At 42.4% G+C, this 21,760-nt stretch overlaps 1 protein-coding gene across 5 annotated transcripts in view; it reads left to right on the top strand.

The window, feature by feature from the left end:
* The window catches only part of FAM168A (family with sequence similarity 168 member A), a 343,581-nt gene that overhangs the window by 49,098 nt on the left and 272,723 nt on the right, over positions 1–21,760 (top strand). For 4 of the 5 annotated variants that reach the window (XM_054015872.1, XM_054015870.1, XM_054015871.1 and 1 more), the window contains exon 2: positions 14,530–14,624. The exons of the other annotated variant lie outside the window; for it this stretch is intronic. The gene's annotated coding sequence lies outside the window, so the exon portion shown is untranslated. The remainder of the gene's footprint in view (positions 1–14,529; positions 14,625–21,760) is intronic. 5 annotated transcript variants of the gene reach the window in all.

Genomic DNA, 21,760 nt, shown 5'->3' with positions numbered 1-21,760 from the left:
TCTCCAGTCACAGGGTATGTATTCATTGAAAATCCTTGCTGTTGGGCTTGCAGTTTCACATGCCATTTCCTTTAATATTCTTGGATGGAGATTATCTGGACTGCCAGATTTGGTCAAAGCTGTTTGAGCTTGACTTCCACCTTGGATATGGTAATTTCTGCTTCCTTATCCTCATTTCCATTATCCGCCGTGCCACTGCCCCTAAGATCCTCATTACCCTTATTGAAAACAGGCAGAATATTCATTTAGGTGTTGGGCCATGCCTAGATTTATCTTTAATCTGCACCCCATCCTCAGTGCTTAGTGGCCCCACTTCTTCTTTCCTTGTTTTCTTTTTATTTATATGGCTATAGAACCTTTTACTATTGGATTTAATTCTCTTTGCAAGGTTCAACTCTGCTTGGCTTTTGGCAGTTCTCATTTTTTCTCTACACTTTTTGACCTCTGAGAGGTAGCTTTCCTGGCTGAACTTTCCCATCTTCTATTCCTTGTAGGCTTTCTGCTTTCTTTTAATAAACTGTTTGAGATGCTTGCTCATCCAGTTTGGCCTGCAACCCTTCCCTATGAATTTTTTCCCCTTGCTTGGGACGCAGGCTTCAGACAGTTTCTGCAACGTTGACTTAAAATAATTCCAAGCCTCCTCCACATTCAGATCATTGAGTTCTTCAGTCCACTCCACTTCCCTAACTAATTCTGTTAATTTTTTTAAGTTTGCCCCTCTTGAAATCAAGGACCCTAGTTGCAGATATATATTTGTTTATCTTTCCATTTAGTTTAAACTGAATTAGCTCATGATGACTTGAACCAAAGTTGTCCCCTAAATCACTTCTTCTATGAGCTTCTCACTACTTACCAATACTAAATATAAAATGACATCTCCTCTTGTTGGTTGGTGAAGAAATCTGTCAGCTATCACATCCAAGAAAATCTGGGCCACACCAAAACTCATGGAAGACGGAAGAGATTCCAGAGGACTGGAAGAGAGGCCGAATTAGGGCCAGTCTATCAAGGGAATAAGGACAACACAGGGAATTACATACCAGTTGTCTTAACTTCAGTGCCTGGAAAGAAAATGGAGCAAATTATCAAAAAATCAGTTTGAAAACACCTAGAAGATAATAAGGTGATAAGTAACAGTCAAAATGGATTTGTCAAGAACAAGTCATGTCAAACCAATCTATTAGTTTTCTTTGACAGGGTAAGGAGCCTTGTGAATGGGGGGAAGCAGTAGATGTGGTATATCTTGACTTTAGTAAGGCTTTTGATACTGTCTTGCAATATCTTCTCATAAACAATCTAGGGAAATATAGCCTAGATGGAGCTACTATAAGATGGATACATAACTGGTTGGAAAACCATTCCCAGGAAGTAGTTATCAGTGGTTCACAGTCAAGCTGGAAGGGCTTATTGAGTGGGGTCCTGCAGGGATCAGTTCTGGGTTTGGTGCAGTTCAATATCTTCATCAATGATTTAGATAATGGCATAGAGTACACTTATAAAGTTTGCGGACAATACCAAGCTGGGAGGGGGTGCAAGTGCCTTGGAGGATAGGATTAAAATTCAAAATGATCTGGACAAACTGGAGAAATGGTCTGAAGTAAATAGGGTGAAATTCAATCAGGACAAATGCAAAGTACTTCACTTAGGAAGGAATAGTCAGTTGCACGCTTACAAAATGGGAAATGACTGCCTAGGAAGGAGACTAGATGATCATAATGGTCCCTTCTGACCTTAACGTCTACGAGTACTGCAGAAAGGGATCTGGGGGTCATAGTGGATTACAAGCTAAATATGAGTGAACAATGTAATACTGTTGCAAAAAAAGCAAACATCATTCTGGGATGTATGAGCAGGAGTGTTGTAAGCAAGATATGAGAAGTAATTCTTCTGCTCTACTCCATGCTGATTAGGCCTCAGCTGGAGTATTGTGTGCTGTTCTGGGAAAGATGTGGACAAATTGGAGAAAGTCCAGAGGAGAGCAACAAAAATGATTAAAGGTCTAGAAAACATAACCTATGAGGGAAGATTGAAAAAATTATGTTTGTTTGATCTTGAGAAGAGTAGACTGAGAGGGGACATAACAGTCTTCCCAGCCTGGCATAGTCTCCCTTGAAGCATCCCAAGAAGAATTTAGCAATATGATGTATTCCCACATGAAGGACAATCAGTGGATTTTTTCCTGCTCCCATTAGGATCCTCTTCTACCTCAGGCCCACATCCCATATCTTAGCTCCTAACACACAGCAAACCCTTTTATTCTCCAGATCAGCTCTGGTTACAAGGCTGTCCATAGCAGAAAGTCCCCAATCACATAGACCTGCCTCTTCCTTACGTTGGTGTGATTTTTCCAGTCTTCCTCCTGTTTTTTTTCTGGCTGCGAGTCCTCTTGTCTTTAGTTCTCCCTTGCCATCTTCTGTGAGTCATCCTCTATGCTCCTGGAGCTCTGAACTCTGGCTGTGTCCACTGATTCTTCCCTCTTCTTGTAGGACTAGCCGTGGAAACTGGAGAGGGGGGCAGAACTGAGAGGTGGGTGGGGGCTGGGTGTGAGGTGGGAAAACTGGAGAGGGGGCAGAACTGATGGGGAAATTGAAGGGTAACATTGATGGGGGGCTAGGTGGGTGTCAGGGCAGAACTGGTTGGGGCTGGGTGGGGCAGAATTGGGGTCTTGTTGGTGTGAATTTGTGAGTTGACCAAAACATCATTAACTGTATTGTACAGACTGCGAATAGCAAGGGTGGTGTGGTAAACAGCTTAACCCAAGGTGATAAGAGGGAGAGTTCATTTGGAGGCAATATGGTGGGGTGCCTCAAAATAATTAAAGGTATCCAGGTGTGCCGTGGCAGAGAATAAGTTGGGAACCACTGCTCTAACCAGCAATGGCTCTGGTTTCCTCTTCCATTGTTAGGTATTTCTGTGCCCTGTAGTAGTTCAGTTGGATGCAGTGACACCAGCAGGGGAAGAAGTGTCATTGTATTTAGACTGGATTTTACACCCCACTCCGTGAATAGGAGGAAATACTTGGGTCAGGTTGAGCTGCTTCATTGAGACACAAGTGAGCAGACGGGGCTATTGTCTTAGTGATGTTCTTTTCTCCTCAGGATAATGGAAGCAGTAAATTTTGTACATGATTTTCTCCCCTTCAATTTTTCACATTTAGCTCTGAATTAAAACATTTTTTTATCCCTCTGAATTAAATACAAAGCTTTCTGCAGAGGACCTTGGGGTGCCAGAATTAAAAAGTCTGCAGGGGGTATAATTAACCAAAAGAAACCATCTTTGTAAGGACTGATGCTCTTTCCCTTCCATATGAAGGGAAGTTATAGATCGGAGTGCATGTGGAATGACAGGGTGGTGAGTGTTCATTCCTGGTAGTTTCAGGTTTTCATTGTTTTCTGAAATGCTGATTTTTACACAACTATTTAGAAGATAATGACTTTCACAGGAGGGACTGGCAAGTTTGCATGCCAGGCTTTTTTATTGTGATAGACTTTTAGTAGGTCAAGGAAATGCACACAGGAGGACTCTTAAAGCAGGCTATGAAATCGTTTTGCTTAGCTTTGTTTTATCACTTATTTTTAAATAAGGCTCCCTCTTCTCCTCGGGCTGCAGCTTTTCAAAGCTGCACCAGCAGAAGCAAAACAATAATGGCAATGTTTCTGCCAGCATCAGCTAATTTCATATATAGTGTTAAGTATACTTAATCCACAATTGCACAGAGGTGTTAGTTATGGCTATTTTTCCTCTTGGCTTGGTATCTAATAGTCAAACAGAGCTCTTAGCCTCGAGGAAGCAGGAGAAACAATTTATAGAACTGGAATGTATGTTCTGTTTCATTACGTTAACTGTGTCCTCTCTCTTTTCTCCCAAACCCCCGATAAAGATCTCTCTCCCCACAGTTAAACAAGACTTGCTAGATTTGTTACAGATGTGTTCAGGAACCCTGAATAACTGTTTCCCTTAAAGGCAGTTCTCTCTCTCTCTCTCTCTCTCTCTCATCCACACACCAATCTCTGTCCCCCAACATCTTTCTGGACAAAATACACCTCTACCCTGATATAACATGACCCGATAGAACATGGTAAATCAGCGCTCCAGAGGTCGGGGCTGTGCACTCCGGCGGATCAAAGCAAGTTCGATATAACGCGGTTTCACCTATAACGCAGTAAAATTTTTTGGCTCCTGAGGACAGCGTTATATCGGGCTAGAGGTGTAGTTGAAGTAGCTGTGATCATCCTACTCATATTTCCCCTTGTATTTCTATTTCTTAGAGTTCACTTTTAGACTAATCAGTCTATTTGCAGCTGAATTTCTCCGGCAAGATCGCTCATTTCTAGTCCCATGTTCATGTATTGCTAATCGAATGTTCTGCTTGAGGTCTTTTTCCAAGTTTGGTTTATGTGTAGTGCCTCTTGCTCCTTTAGTCACTCCATGCTTCTCGTCTGACGCCTCCCTTGGTTACCTCTACCCACTTTAGATTGAGCCTTTTTTCATGCTGTCACATATGTGCTTGGTGTGTTCAATGTATGACAACTTTCCTTCCCTCCAGCAAATTTTTTTAAAAAAACTCATCTATTCCTTGAGGCAATAGGGGACTAATGATTCTATTTGTTTTGTGTTGTATGGTATTCTACCTGCTATGTCTTTAGATAGTAAGCAGCTTCAGGCAGAGACGTGTTTACCATTTGTCACACTACACCTACTATACAGCACTGCGTACACCGAGGTTGTTTAATAAATATATCATAGACTTTGGATGTGCCACTTTAGTCTCCTTAAAATGAAACAGCCTGTAAGAATTCCAAGATACCATGATTCAAATGATAGAATTGTTTTCCTATTTATAAAATCAAACAACTGATAAAAACCTGTCTGCACACTATTGTCTGGCTATATTTGTCTTTCATAATCCATAGAACTGGACCTCATTTTAGACTGCACTGGCCTGGTCCACACTAACTCCCCACTTCGGACTAAGGTACGCAAATTCAGCTACGTTAATAATGTAGCTGAATTCGAAGTACCTTAGTCTGAACATACCGTGGGTCCAGACGCGGCAGGCAGGCTCCCCCGTCGATGCCGTGTACTCCTCTTGCCGAGCTGGAGTACCGGCGTCGACGGTGAGCACTTCTGGGATCGATCCGGGATCGATGTATCGTGTCTAGACAAGACGCGATAGATCGATCCCAGAAGATCGATTTCCTGCCGCCGAACCAGGAAGTAAGTGTAGACGTACCCAAAGTGTTATAACCTGTTGGACACACAGACTGCACTTAAAATTCATCAGCTAGTTCTTTGTTATATATTTTTGCTGCAAAGCAAAATACAAATAGACTTCTCTTGAGGGAGGTGGAAAAAGGGCTAAGGTCTGTTGGAGAAATAAAAGCGCAGTATAAGTCATGAATTGAAGTCTTCCAACAGCTTGTTGGCTTGAAGCATAAGTCGGTGAATGTGTCTCAGCTATGCAGACATTTTGAGCTTACACTGTAGCAAACACACTTAAAACAGGCATGTAAAATGTGCTGTAGGGAACTATCTTGCACTGACAGAATGGCCAGTTAGATGACTTAATAGGTTTTTTTCTATCTCTATAATGAATGTATGATTTAAATAAATTACACTAATGGAAGTTATTTTTTGTGAGGCATAAAAATCTGCCAAACTAAGGGCAAAACTTTTACTCAAATACCAAGCAACATAGCAATCATGGAACTGGAACGGCTTTAGTTTAGTTGGCATAAAAGAGTCTTGGTAGCAAGCAGTAGAAGGTTTTCCAGGTAAACCATATTCCTCATAGCCTTTTTTAGGTACTGAGAGTTCAGAGTAACAGTTTGGCTGTAAGTGTCATTAAACAGATTTATCACACAGCAGTAGAAACCATTTGAATGTGGAGTTTCTCTTCCCCTGAGATGATAGTTGTGCATCCCAGCATGTACAACAAAATGGGATAAGATAGAATACAGACTTCCTGTGTGATCTTGGGCAGTCATTAGTCTAGTCTCTTTACGCCTCAGTTCCTCATTTATCAAATGGGATAATGGCACTTCCCTACCTCACAGGAGTGTTGTGAGGGTAAATTCTTAGATTGTGAGGTGCTCAGGCACTGTGGTGATGGGGGCCACGTAAGTACTTCAGACAGATATATAGCTATTGGAATCCTACTCTTCAGGCATGTTGTAGAGTTGATTTCAATTCTATTTAGATACCCCTCTTCAGTCAAACTCATGGGACTATTTGAAGAGATGTCTCTAGCCTGAGAGAAGGTGCGTTGGAGGTTCTTAGGCAGAAGACGTCACAGGCGTCTAGTATTGGGTATTGCCTATGCTCTGATGCTTAGGAATATTTCTCTTGCCAAATTCAGTTTAAAAAAATCTGTGATATGTCACTAAAAGTGTACACACGCTTCACACTGAATCAGACACGTTTCTTGGCCTTATAAATTTACATCCTAAATTGAATGGAAACAATACAACAACTAAAGGAAGAGGTGTGAGTAGGAACACTAGAGATCAAATCTGGTTAAAGAAATGGATTTTCAGGAGACATTTGGAGGAAAGGGAGGATGCTTTTTGTTCAAGGAGAGAGATGCAATTCCAAGGGCAGGGGTCAGCATGAAAAAAAGAAGTGGGAGAAGCAGATAAAGGGAGCATGAAAAATGGAGCATTGGGCAGGGTGTGAGGAGGAGAGGTACACAGAACAGAGCTGTTTAGAGCAGTGTGTCGTCATTATGAATGCATAGAACCATATGTTGCAGTCAAATTTGACATGGAAATTGAAGGGCACCACTGATATACTGGGAAAAAATGAAATAGCAAGCATTACTTAAAATAACTAAACCCATTCAGTTAACAGCTTGTGCAGGAAGAATCTAATGTGTGGGTGAAGTGCAGTGTTGTGTAAATAGCTAATGACTTTATAATTTCCTGTCTATTCACTGACTGACCTGTAGCAGATAAAACGTATGGAATGGAGGTTAGAGTGCCATTAGAAGGAGTCTTTGCAGGGGCTGGCCAGTTGAGTAGAGTGAGTTATTTAAAAGCCTAAATGGTTGGCTGCTGTGAAGGTTGAAGAAGTCTGTCTATCTTCTCCACAGTAGCTTCAAGGAATTCTTGTCCAGCTGAAATATTCTGGATGGCAAGATAGTGATTTTGGGCTGCTGTGGTATGTCTGAAAAAAGAAGAGCATTTCTCTGAATTATAACTTTATTTTCTCACTGAGGTTCTAATGTAGGCTATTATCTGTGCTATTGGTCTGTGTCCCTCATGGCTAGAGTAATCAAGTGAAATAAATTGGGTCCACTGGTGGCAGAAGTTGTTAATGCCTTCCGAAGGGAAAGGCAGAATTTTGGCTTCACTTGTTTCGCTCCCTCAAACATGCAATTAGCAGGCCCTTGGTCCAGAAATGTTGACAGTCCCACTAACTATTTTGCTGTCTCTAACCTACCCTTTTAGGACTAGGCTATTGAAAAAGTGGTAATGAGGTAACTCTGGCAGTATTTAGAGCCCTCCGATTGTTATGTGAGAGAAGGGAGAAGGTGTAGCAGATTCTTGTGCTGTGACTTTTTTAACCTCTTCAGGCTTGTTTTGGTTTGCTTATTTTGCTTAATCACCAGATCAAGGTTGCCAGTGCCGGTATGATCTAGCAGGAGGGCAGAAAAGCCCAACTTCATAACTATTGCCTTCTTTTTTGGTCTCAAGTCAGGTAGTGTAATTTTTCCAAGTACTGCTTTGTGTCACTTGGCTGGATGTGCTACAGGAAGGTTCAGTTCATACTCAGCTGTCTTATCAGATATAATTTGGTAACTACCTTTAAAAACGAAAAGCTAGGAACAAAGAATTAAATACTTGCTGAGCCTGAAAGCCTTCCAAAGTGGTGAATATATTTTCTTGTTTTATTTCCCATATTCTCTTTTAGGAGAAAACTTTTCGTTTGTTATCGATATGGTTTATCTCAACAATCCTAGCTAATGCTGTATTATTATCCCAATAATCATGGACTTAAGAGAAAATGCGAAATTGACAGTTGTAATGAAAAACACAAAATCTCACTGAAAAAATACAAAAACTCAAACTTTCTCTTGGGGTCTGGCTTCCTTTGCCAGAGGTGTGGGTGTGTCTTGAGCAATTGACTTCACTGTGATAGGCATGAGAGGTGAGAGACAGGTGGTGCCTTTTTGAGAAGTAGCTGGCCTCCTCCTGAGCTCTTAGGTTGGAAGCCTACAGATACCACTGAGAGCAGGAGGAGAGAATGGAAATGAAAACATAAGAAGAGGGGACCTGACTCTCACAAAGGAAAAATATCTTTTGGAGGGAGGGCATAGTAGATCCCCTTTCTAATTTCCCTCTTAATGGCTTAGCCCCCCGCAGGTAGGTGAAACAAGAAGGCTGCCCTGTAGGTTGGACTGTTAGTATTAAAATCAGCAAGGGAAGTTGAAGGAACACAAGCACTTAGGAAAAAGAGGACCCTTGCCCCTCCCCCCAACACACCTTTTAGAGAAAATGATACTATTTTATTGACAGGTTTTTTTTTTTTTTTTTTTTTTTTTTTGAACAAATTATCCATCTTATTCATGGAAACTTGAAATTAAAATTCCAGCCAGCTAAAAAGGGAGTGGCAAATATTTTGTTCAGGTGTGTACTGAAACATTTCTAGCACACTATAAAGCATTTTTTGGCTGGTAATTAAAATGTCATATTAAAATTTTAATGTCATGAAATTGGCCATTTGACTCCATTAAAAAATGTTGCTCTTTCCCATAACATTCATGATTTTCCAAAGTTGTCCCCTTCAAATTACTTTATCAGTCACTTCTAGCAAAACATAAGCAAATGTGGCTTTGGCTTGTGGTTGTCACTTCAAGTGTCTGGAGAACTCCTGTGAGGTTTCCCCTGCTACTTCTAATACAGTGCAAATCAAATCAAGATAGCAATTATCCCAGACTTTTATCCAAGAGCATATTAAATGAAATCTCACTTTAATATAAAAATAAATATTTTCCCTAAGTAATAGCATCAAGACAACTAAAATCTACGTGCAGCAATTTTTTAAAGCATATGATACACATTTATGTAGCATGATTATCAATAACACAAATGAAAATCTAGCAGATGCAGCAAGAATATGATTGCTTTAAACCATACTAAGGATATGAAATGCTTGCCAATCTTATCACCCTAAAAGAAATTATTTTCCAGAGGTTTTAGAAACTTAAAAACAGCCGAACGAGTTGCGTTGTACACCTATGTGATGGTCTCTGTCTAGTTGCACCTATTCTCTTTCTTTTCTCAGGCCTTGTCTACACTACAGAGTTTTGTCAGCAACAGGCAGCTTTTGGCGACAAGGCAGTGGAGGTGTACGCACTGCTATGCGATTTTTGTCAACGAAACTCTGTAGTGTAGACAAGGCCTTACTCTCACCTGTGCTGATTAGGAGACTTCTGTCCCCTGCCCAAGTCTTATTTGAAATGTGGCTTCTGCAGCTTAGTCCTGTCTTTGTCAAGTGGCAGTGGTTTCTAGTACCACCATCCTTTGTTTCTGGCTGCTGTCAGAATGGCTTCCTAGGCCTCCCTCTTGAGCGATGCAAGTTTTGCACTTCCCACACTGGCGCTATGTCGGCGGGAGAGTGCTTCCGCTTCTCACCGAGGCGGAGTAATTATGCTGACGGGAGAGTGCTGTAATGTAGACTTACCCTTTATCTGTGTATATTATACTGGCAGAGCGCTCCTGTGGCTTGTCTGTACAGGATGATGTTGTGTGGCAAGCCAGGGTCTGAATTTACAGTGCACCAGCTTGTTGTGCAGTAACATCCCATGTGGACGCTGCTACAGCACACCCAAAAGTGCCAGAATGCATTTTCGCTGCTACTATTTGTAAAGTGTAGTAAGTCAAACTACATTCTGGGACTTAGTGTGCCGTAGCAGTGTCCGCATGGGACATTAGTGTGGCAACCCCATAGTGCTGGCGATTCTGAACACAGGTTACATCAGCAAAATTGTGTTATTGCTGGAATAGCAAATTCCAGCCACCTACACTCCCCCAAACAAAATAAGCTATAGCAGCAAAAGTGCAGTTTTGATGGGATAAACTGCTTCCACGCTAGGGGCTTTTGCTGGTGCATCTCGGTTGGTCACAAATCGTACCCTTTATTGATATAGCTGTAAATCTCGCCCTATTCACCTCTTTTCCTTACTGCTGTGTTATTTATTAAAATTAGCCAGATTGATAATTCCGGGAAGCCTTAATTTATGTGTAGGAGTAGGAGCAAGGAGGAGCTTTAGTGAGAGATTCATTAAGCAAGGCTGCTGACTTTGTAAGGCACAAAAGAATAAAGATATAAGAAATGTTTTCAGACTTAAGTAAGTTTTGCTCTTGGGCTTTATTTGTTGAATTAAGTAGCAGTTGCAGAGAAATGTCCTTTGTGGACATAGAACCAGAAAGACAGCTGAATGGAAAGGGGTCAGTTGGCACCATAATTAATACAACTCTTTTGGAAAGCTGAATCTTCACCCAGCGTTTCCAATGCTTTTCAACCAACTAGTCTTGTGGAGGATGGAGAAAGAACTGCATGCTGGATGTTCTGTTCTTTCCCTTCCTTGCACCCAAACTTTTTTCTGCTATGCCTCTTCTCCACCCCCCCTCCCAATAATTATATAGTTGTCTAATTGCCCCTGAAGTTCAGGGAACTAAAACTGCAGCATAAGTCATCTTGATAAATGATGGTATGTATTCATGCAATGAAATTAAAACAAGGCTGTTATTTTTTATAGTTCTTGAAGTGGTAAGACTACTCTGAGTACAAGATGTGCTTGAAGAGGGAGTAATGCTGTGATACTGCAAAGCATTATGTGATGCAATTTTCCATGTCCATTGTTTCTGATGGAAGTCGCTTATAAGTTCATATGTCTCCCGAAGATTATATTTGCTTGTATTAGAGGGTTACTAATGACTTTGAAGTAGAGGAATCTGAGCTGCAAATATAATACAAGGAACAGGTATGCTTATTATAAAGCAAAATACATTAGTTCCTAGTTTTATCTGCCTTCCCTGTGCACTTTCAATAGGCTGATCTGTTACAGAACTGTTTGTGTGATGCACTCTCTCAACATAGCAATGTTAAGACTGTTAGAACATTTGAGTTACAGTAAGACCATGTGTATGTTATGGGGACTGTAGCAATGCCATTATAACCTCGTTGTGTAGACAAAGCCTGCACGGACAGAAGGGGTTTTTCCATCATTGGAGGAACACTGCCTCCCTGAGTGGATGGTAGCTAGAGTTTAGCTAGGGGCATAACACTGGAGGTTAGGTCAGCAGGGCTATGGTGCTCAGGGGTGTGGATTTTTCACATTGCTGAGTGCTCTACTGTAGCTATGTGAACCTAAATTTTAAATGTAGACCAGGCCTAAAAGTGCTGGTGTTTGACTCTCTTCCAAAGGTGTAGGACAAATGGTGTGTGTATATAGCGTTTGTGAGAGGTGACTCCAGGCACTTGAGTAAAAGCTAAGATTTATATCTTCATTCTGGGCTTCCCGTTTGTTTCATATTTAACTCCCTTTCTTCTTGCTGCTATTGAAGCACCTTCTGTCTGGGAGGCTGAATGAGTCCTCAGTAAGGCTACGTTTTAGTCACAGATATTTTTAGTAAAAGTCATGGACAGGTAAACAAAAATTCACAGCCCATGACCTGTCCATGACTTTTACTAAAAATACCCACCGTAACTAAAACTTGGGCTGGGGACTGCGGGTGCTTGGGGGTGGTCAGGGGGTGCCGTGGGTGCTGGGGAAGGTGACCCGGGATCCCTGCTGGTGCTGGGGGAGGGAGGGTTGGTGGGGCTGGCAGGGACTTCCTACCCGGATCCACATCCCTGCAGCTCCTCTGCTGCTCCTGCCACAAGTGCCGGCTGCCGCAGCTCCCATTGGCCAGGAACCACAGCCAATGGGAGCTGCAGGGGCGGGGCCTGCGGGTGCTGGCAGCGCATGGTGAGGAGACCCCCCCCCACTGCCTAGGAGCTGCACCCCCCACATACTCCCAACCCCCTGCCCCTAGCCCTGAGCCCCCTCCCACACTCCCAAACTACTGCTGGCCCAGGGGCCAGCCACTACAGAAGTCACGGGGGTCATGGAAAGTCATGGAATCCGTGACCTCTGTGACAGACTAGCAGCCTTAGTCAGCAAGGCAGCAATGCTGTAGTTCAAGTTGAGATGGCCTTGCCACGCTAAAGCAATTCTCAGAAATTTTACTTGAGCCACGTTCCATCATGCCTTGTTTTATCCTAAAGGTGACTTTTTTTTTTTTTTTTTTTAAGTTAAAGTTGTCTCAGTGGTTAGACTTAATGAGAAATATTTAATATGGATCTTTTGGTGCTTGGATAATTCAAAAACAACTTGGATTTAAGATTTCAAATTTACCATGCACTCAGTCCTCAGTAAGGTAGGTGGGTGAGGTTAGGTAGGTGAACTGCAGAGCGCAAAAAATAAAAAAATAAAAATCTTTGACTCTTCTTTGATGCATAAAGAACTCCATTTTTACTAAGCTTTCTTTCCTGCCTTTATTTTCTATTTTTAGAAATTCCAATTCTTTGCTTCCATGATTTTCTCTGTAGAACTTAGATTATGATATCACCAGCGACTGAAACCTGATCAGTACAGAGAGGAGAGGATGTTAAGTTTAGAACATTTTTTTGTTAAAACATGTTGAAGTATGTATTCCTGACAAGCAGCTGGAAGAAAATCTTTCTATGAAAGATGCAACCTATTTCCCCCCCTCAATTTGAGGGCTGGGAAAGCTGTAGCTCGGGTTTCAGCCTGTTGTAGTATTGCTGTCTTGTTCTAGTTCTCTTGACTTCCATATGGTTCTCTGGCAGGCTGGATAAAAATATTTTTAATTGATTTTTATTTACATATTTTCCTTTTAAAAATATACCTATTTAAAAATTAAATTTGAAATTATGACAACCTGTGTTAAGATCTAAATGTACCATCGCTTGTTAAAATAATTGAATTTAAATATTTAAGCAGTATATTTGCTGCCAAAGATTTGAAGAAAGTCAAATCATTTGATGAAAGTGCTAAATGAGCTTTGGCAGCAGTAGCCTCTTCTGCAAGTGCAGAGACACTGTTTTCTTCGATTTCAGTTTATTCAGCTAGTCAGTTCAATAATTAATTCATTCAAAGTTGAGAAACCAATTGCAGGAAAGCTTGTTTTCCTCGTCCCCAATCTATGAATAAAAAAATGAGGCTTGAGTGGATGAGATCTACTAGTTCTAAAACCTTGAAAGGATGTGGTGGCCAGAAACAATAAGATCAGTTCATGAACTACAATTAATACTTCCTTTGTTTAATAAATTGATTATTTTTAAATGAAAAACATATTTGATAAATTTACTTTATTTTCTGGCATATCCAGCACATTTAATTAATTATAAAAAACAAATTTTAAATGCTGTTTTTGTGAATTTACAATTGAATTCTAGTTTCCATCCAAATGTAGATTGACACAAACCATGAGTAAAAAAAATGAATCACCTGATAAATAAAAAATGCATCATTTACCATTTTCTAACATAATATATTTAAAAGTTAAGAATCTGATTAAATGTATGTTAGGTTATAGAACTGCTTAAATAAATGTGTGTAGATGCTATGTATCCTTCTGGTTATCAGAAAGAAGCACCAAATTTAGTGTGCAGGATATATTTGGTTATAACATGTTTTAATGGTTACCAACCAGTGAAAATCAGCATTTATTTAGGGGAATAACTTAAAAAGTACAAATGAAAAACAAATTCAAATAGATTATTTAAATCAAGGTTTCCTGCTTGCTGATTAAAATTGTGATTGTACTTGGTGATTTAAAAGACCGATTTAAATCTGCTGCCCTCCTTCTGCAGCAAAATATAGAGAAGTCATAGATTTTTAAGGCCATAAGGGACTAATTTATCATTCAGTCTGACCTCTTTGAATAGCATAGGCCATACTGAATGAAACTGTAATTCCTGCATCAAGCCCATAATTTCTTGGTGAGCTAGAGCATATCATTTCTGAAAGCCATACAAACTTGATTTAAAGACTTCAAGTGATGGAGAATCCACTACACCCCTTGATATCAAGACTTCGATATATCTAAGGTGAAAAACAAACAGCAAAAACAACCAACCTCATTTTTCAAGGGGTACATACCTTGAGGTCGTCTTGATACATAATAAAAGTTCCTTTAAAAATTGCATAATACCCATGCATAATGTCGATTTGCCTAATAATAGGTGCAAAAAGTCTCGGTAACCATTTAAACCTTGGCATCTCACTCCCAGCCTGGTTGTTGGCTATGGTAGTGGTCCCATCTGGTGTGTCTCCCTTCTTCCTTACAGGCTGTACTTTTTAAACTTCCGTGTTTCTCCCTTTGTTGGGGGTGCACATGGAGAGCATTTCTGTGCTTGTTTCCCCACCCTTTTGCTGCAAACATTGATGCTGTCTGTTGGATAGGAGTGCTCTTCAGCTCTGAAATCTTATAATTCTCTTTTGTTTTGCTGTTTTAGAATTGTGGAATGCTGTGAAGACTCTAAGTGCCCTGCAGCATTAGGCAGATTACTATCTGGATTATCTTCAGCACAACGAAATTCATATACAAGAGGTATCAGACCAATGGCTTACCCTCACCCTCAGATTGCACCATTGTAGACTAGACTCGTATATTAGATCCTTCTTCCTGCTTCCGCCATAGTGTTGCCAAATTGTTAATATTTTAAAACCAGACACTCCAGGAGGAGTGCTGGAACCTCCCCTGCTCCGCCTCTTCCCCCGAGGCCTTGCCCCTGCCCCACCTCTTCCCCTGAGGCTCCGCCCCGTCCACTCCTCTTCCCTCCTCCCTCCGTCACTCACTGCATATCCCCTCCCAACCCCCCAACCCCCCGGGTCAGGAGGGACTCGCCTGCTTTGCCAAGGCTGGGAGCTGCAGCTGCCCAACACAGGTAGGAGGTGGCCTCAGCTGAGTAGAGCTGGTGAAGATGATGACCCAGCTCCTCCCCTGCCCACAGTAACTGGACTTTAGGTGTCCGGTCAGTAGAGCTGACCGGACACTGTCAGGTCTCCTTTTCGACCAGACTTTCGAAAACCGGGCACCTGGCCACCCTGCCCCTCACCAACCTGAAAAATTAAAGGGATAGGCACTTAATAAATTTGTCCAGGAGCAGACTGTTTTTAAATTGCTAGTGTTTACTGCCCGCCTGAATCTTATTTGTATTATGTAGAACTGTATTACATTTAATATTGAACAGTTAGTCACAGAGTCAAGAAATGCGAAAGGTAAGAATCCAATAGCAGTGTTGTTTAACTCAGTTTCATCCTTTATGGTGCGTATTTTATGACAAAAAATGGTGCAGTAGATTAAACTGTATTTTACTTTAAATCAGCAAATTGGAAATAGAACATGCTATGTATGTGTAACACAGTCGAGGTTAGCACTGCTATTAGAACCTTAATGTTTGCATTTCCTCATTTTGTGGTTTTAATTGGGAAGCCTTAGTGTTGTACTAACACAGAATTTAAACTTTGTTTTTGTTTTTTAAAAATAAAAAATGGAAAAAAACCTACCCTTGCCCATGTGGCAAGTGGCAATGAGATGATCCCAGTAAGGCTTTGGGGTGAATGGTTTAGCAGCAGAGTTACTCCCCATTTATTTCTATCATGGTTTGCTGGCAAACAGTTTTCTGATGGCTTACATTGTAACAGCTTTTTCTTTTCAATAGAAAAAGACAAACTTATTTTTAAACGAAAGCTTTGCCAATAATGTAGAATGTAAATTGGTGAAGGGACTGTCCTTTTACTATTTGTTTGTATAGTGCCTAGCATGATGGGAGACCTGACCTGCTTAAGGCCTCTAGATACTAATAGATTATGCAGCGGAACCAAATGTGCCATTACTTAGGAATAGGTGAAAATTACAGGCTTTTTGGAGGGGGGGAGAGAGAGGATTCTGCCTGCTTGCTTCTCCTGCATTTTTTGCTGTATTCTAAGTATTCTGACCTTTAACTTTAAAAACAAAAAACCAAAAACATTAGCTTCCAATATAGAGAGATAACAGCAGAAACATGTGTTCTGTTCCCCACTCAGACCAGCATTGTTCAACTCGACCTGGGTTTTGGCAATAGCAGCAGCAAAGGTGGCTACTCTGTACTCTTGCACTCCATTCACTTCACTTTGCACATATATTAAGCACATTAAATTATTAAGCACAGGCAATTTTTTTTTTAAAAGGGAAATTAAGTGCAAAAACCAATGTGAATATGTAACCCACACACCTTCTGGGTGTGGTGTTCTGTCCCATCTAGTGGCATGGAGACCACTTAGAGAGAGAGAGAGAGAGAGAAAATGAGTCTGCTCTACAGCCTTAGCTAAGAGCCAGTTGGCTTTTAGCTCATGCAGTAGAGCAGGGGTCGGCAACCTTTCAGAAGTGGTGTGCCGAGTCTTCATTTATTCACTCGAATTTAAGGTGTCGCGTGCCGGTAATACATTTTAACGTTTTTAGAACGTCTCTTTCTATAAGTCTATAATATATAACTAAACTATTGTTGTATGTAAAGTAAATAGGTTTTTAAAATGTTTAAGAAGCTTCATTTAAAATTAAATTAAAATGCAGAGCCCCCCGGACGGGTGGCCAGGACCCAGGCAGTGTGAGTGCCACTGAAAATCAGCTCGCGTGCTGCCTTTGTCACGCGTGCCATAGGTTGCCTACCCCTGCAGTAGAGGTTCATGCACTAAGCTTCAAAGGTCCCAGGTTAAATCCAGTCTGCTGATGACCAGGGTCTGTCGGCGTTACAAATGCAATGTAAATGTCACACAGTCATCATAAAATGTCAGGAAATGCAAAAGTAAATGGTATTTCTAGAGCCAAATCATGTATATTTTATGGTATACGTGTAACAAAAAAAAGTGTAGTTATCTCCACATTTAACAAGAATCACATCACCTTATCAAGAAACAAAAATCTTTCTTCCAGGCCCCCCTTCTCACACATCTCAACTACTACATTTCTTCCTCTCCAGCTTTGATAAATTCCATGTTGCCCCTCTTGTATCCATTTTAAAATGCTATTGCAAAGATCATATTCCTGGCTCATTGCTTCAACAATAATCTCTTTGCATCCTCTGATGGTACCTACTTCTCCATTGCATCAAACACAGACTACTTGCCTTCACTCCCAAGGCTCTTTGCCGCCTATCCCTGTCATGCCTATCATCGGTTGTATTGTATTAAGATGCCGACCTCCACCACCGTGCAGCCAGTGATTCAAGTCTTTTTTTCCTATTTGTGAATTTTCAGACCTATTGTGCTTTCTTCTATCTTTTCTCATGCATGGGAGTAGCTCCCCATAAACATCTGCAAAGCCACTTCATTGTCCTCCTTCAAAGCTCTCCTTAAAATGCTCCTCTGCCACGATACGTACAAAAACTGTGAGAATTATTAGGCAGTGGGTGTGCTCAGACCACTGCTTTTCTTACTGACCAACATTATCTCATTGTTATCTTGTGCTCCCACCTGTTTGTAGTACCCAACTGTTGAGTCATATTGTATGCTTCAGTTGTAAATTTTTCAGGGTAGGGTCTATCTCTTTGTTATGTGTTTGTGCAGTGCTTTCCACAACGTGGTCCTGATTTGACCGAGACTTTAGGTATTACCACAATACAAACAATAATAGCATTAACATTGCTATGGTCATCTTCGTGTGTGCATTTCCAGTTTAACTATGCAACCTTAATGTAGATTTTAATTCTATTTTGAATATACGTTTTATGAAAAACGTTACAAAATGAAGTTGTAGTGAAATGTGCTTACTAAAATTATTTGTTTTTTGTGGTCTTGGCTTTGAGTCATCTCTGATCATTACCTCAGCCTTGTCCTGGCATAAACTTCTTTGGTAAATCAATTTTAATGAAGGATTTTAGTTCTTGGCCCGCTAGAATTTGGAGTAAATTATTGCTGGGAAATAAAGATACACTACCATTAGTTTACTTTCTGAAGTTTTCAACCCAGTGAGTAAGAATGACTGTTGCTTTACTCCTGAGTAGACTGACTGGATAGCTGAGGATTACAACCTTGCATGAGTACCATTGCCTAGTCGGCTGTGTGTAGGTCATGTTACCCTAAGACATTGTTTTGTATTTCAAAGAATCTTGAAAAATTTCACATGTTAACAAAGTGAAAGCACAGTTTAAAAAATACCACTTTTAAGCGGGTTATTAGAGTTGGTTGTTGGGAAAGGAACACTGATGGTTTGAGCCTTTTCTTGGGCAGTACTTCAGACCTGAATGAGATCTGAAAGTTCCTTAAAATATTGTTTCCAGCTATTCGCTTCAGAGTTAATTGGGATTTTTTTGGATCAAAGCTACTAAGCAGGAAATAAACAAAATGGTTTTCAAATAATTGTTTTTTATATCAATTGTCACAAAAAAAATCCATGTATATTTAAAAATCCGTCTTGTCTTTGTCAGTGATTTAATAAACATTTCTAGTGATTTTTTTACATTATATTATTCTTATGCAATTTGGCGTATGGTTACAGGGCTTTGTTTAAACTCAAACTCTTTGATCTGCACTTCAAAATGCATAGGAGATTTATGAGCTTAATTCTCATGAACACTAACAGTGATTCTTCTTCGAGTGCTTGTTCATGTAATTTCCAATCAGGTGTGTGTGTGCCGCGTGCACAGTCACCGGAAAGTTTTCCCTTAGCAGCTCCCATCGGGTCGGCTATGGAGCCCCCTGGAGTGGCGCCTTCATGGCACTCAATATATGACCCAACCGACCCGGCCCCTTCTCAGTTCCTTCTGACTACCAGTGACCGTCGGTGGAATTGCAATCACTTGCCTAGCGTTCTTTCATATAGTTAGCTTAGCCTAGTTTCATTGTAGTTAGTCTTAGTTGTTAGTATATATAGTGAGGTTTGGGAGCGGGGTTTCCCCAATCCTAAGCCGCCGCTCCCTTGGGCTCTGGGGTATGCTGTGAGCCCAAGGCTTTAAACCCTGTGGAATCTGAAGCAAGCATATGCCAACGAGCGACGCCCATGACTTGTCTGGAGGAGGCGCACCAGACAGATAGGTGCAAGATCTGCAGGGCTTTCCACCCCAGAACTAAAAAGGAGCAAGATTTCCAATTGAAGCAGTTGCTCATGGAATCCGCCCTTTGTCCCCAGTCTGCTGCGGACCACCAGAACCCCGCACGAAGTGCGTCCATACGGAGTGCCCTGACATTGGTACGTGACACAGTGCCAACGAAGAACTCTAGTTTAAAAGCACCAAGAGTCAGCGCCGTCAACTTCAATTCCCATGGGGGGACGATTGAGTCCAGCGCACAGCGACTCCCAGGATGGGCAGTGCCAGGTGGAGGAGTTGGGTTTACCTCCACCATGGACACTTTTGAAGCCGCCAGAGACTTAATAGGGATGACAGCTCCTTAGCCCCTGGTGGTCAGAGAGACGCCCCTAGCACCTGGTGCCATCTAGGGGCAAGCTGGCCATGATGCGGCGGTCACCCTCTCCTGCCCGTCACCATTTACCTCGGCTCCGCTCCAGATCACCATTGACAAGGCACCGTTTTCCGTCAACGGACTCAGTGAGGGGTTCCCCGGCACCAGCAGAATGATGCTCCCTTTCCCCGGCACCGATGAGGGAGTGGCACTGATCCCCGGCTCCGAGAGAGGACAGGCACTGCTCCCCAGCACCGGATTCTCTGCAGTCCCTGGCCCAGGCATCTCTACACCAGTCCCCCGCATCATCAACTTGGCACTGGTCCCTGGCGCAGTACCATACAGTGCCACTGTGGTCATCACAGTCAAGATCCGTGTCTTCGGACTTGGATGGTGACTCGTACTATTCCTGTTGCAGCAGGCATAGATCCGACAAGCGACAAAGGGGGGCACCAATGTCATGGCAATCCCAGTGGCTGCCTCTTGGGTAATGGCCTTTTTGGACCCCCTGGGCTTGCCATTGGGCCCAGGGCTCCTTTTCCAGGGGCTCCCGTTTGGTGGCCTTGGTGCACCGACCATCCCAGTCAAGGATTGACCTACGTCCCATGGATCCGAGGTGACCTTGGCACAAGTCCCAAAGCCGGCCCAGGTTGCCGGCGAGGCAACTCTGAGGCACGACCTATTACAAGGCCAGGCTATTGCCACCTTGGGTATGGTTGCCACAGAGGCCTCAGATGCTGAACTGGAGGAGGTCAGGGAGCTGGAATGTCAGGAGGACCCTGTACCACCTCTGGCCTCCTCATCTTTGTCCCAGGTGTGCCCAGCAGCATATACCTCCTCTACAGGCGTCTATACCACTCATTCTACAGCACCTTCTGTATCTGAAACATCAAGGCCTGGCAGTGTCATCCATCAAGGTACATCTCGCTGCTATCTCAGCCTTCAACCCAGGAGTGACCGGCAGATCCGTATTTGCTAATCCCATGGTAGGCCATTTCCTCAAGGGTCTGGAATGCCTACATCCTCAGACTAGACAACCTATCCTGGCGTGGGACCACAATCTGGTCCTCTCCAAATTAATGGGGCCCCATTTTGAACCACTAGCGACTTGCTCCCTTCTTTATCTATTGTGGAAGGTAACCTTCCTGGTCACCATCACATCAGCCAGGAGGGTGTCAGAGCTAAAGGCCCTTATCTTCGATCCACCCTACACAGTCTTCCACAAGAATAAGGTGCAACTCAGGCCTCACCCAGCCTTTCTTCCCAAGGTAGTGTCACTCTTTCATACTAGCCAAGACATTTTTCTGCCTGTCTTCTATCCTAAGCCTCGTGCCAGTAACCGTGAGCAGAAGCTACACTCATGGGATGTTTGGCGGGCACTAGCATTTTACATCAAGTGCACTAAGCCGTTCAGGAAGTCGAACCAGCTGTTCGTAGCGGTGGCAGACCGGATGAAAGGACTCCCAGTCTCATCTCAAAGAATATCTTCCTGTATCCTACCCTGCATCTGCACGTGCTATGAGCTGGCCGAGGTCCCAGCCCCGGCACTTACGGCACATTCGAGGTCACAGGCCTTGTCAGCGGTGTTCCTGGCCCAGGTCCTGATACAAGAAATTTGCAGGGCAGCAACATGGTCCTCTCTGCATACGTTCACCTCTCATTATGCTGTTACCCAGCACGCCAGCGATGATGCAGCATTCAGCAGAAGAGCGGTGATCCGATCAGCGATTCCTTACCTCCGACCCCATCTCATGATAGAGCTTGGGAGTCACCTGATTGGAATTGACATCAACAAGCACTAGAAGAAGAAAAAACAGTTACTCACCTTCTTGTAACTGCTGTTCTTTGAGATGTGTTGTTCATGTCCATTCCATACCCACCCACCCTCCTACTCCTCTGTCATAGTAGGCGGCAAGAAGGAACTGAGGAGGGGCTGGGTCGGCAGGGTCATAAATTGAGCGCCATGAAGGTGCCACTCCAGGAGGTTCCACAGCTGACCCGACTTTCTGGCGACTGTGCACGCGGTGCGCACACACCTGATTGGAATGGACATGAACAACACATCTTGAAGAACCACAGTTATGAGAAGGCGAGTAACTGTTTTTTTTTCTCTGACAGTAAGTGCAATATAGTAATTTCATGATGTTGTGGTCCATGCTGCTTTGCTTTATTAGGTTTGGAATGCTTCAGAGCTAAAGTTCAAATGAACCGTCTCATCAGCAGTTGGTGCATAACTGCCTGTTGTGGCGTAACTACCTAACTTGGTTCCTGTTCCCTGACTGGCAAGCAACTCTTCCATGCTCTACT

Source organism: Malaclemys terrapin, chromosome 1 (genome assembly GCF_027887155.1).
Source record: "Malaclemys terrapin pileata isolate rMalTer1 chromosome 1, rMalTer1.hap1, whole genome shotgun sequence".
Taxonomy (NCBI): domain Eukaryota; kingdom Metazoa; phylum Chordata; order Testudines; family Emydidae; genus Malaclemys; species Malaclemys terrapin.
The sequence above is the reverse complement of the archived record's forward strand: the minus strand, read 5'-3'. Positions and strand labels throughout refer to the sequence as shown.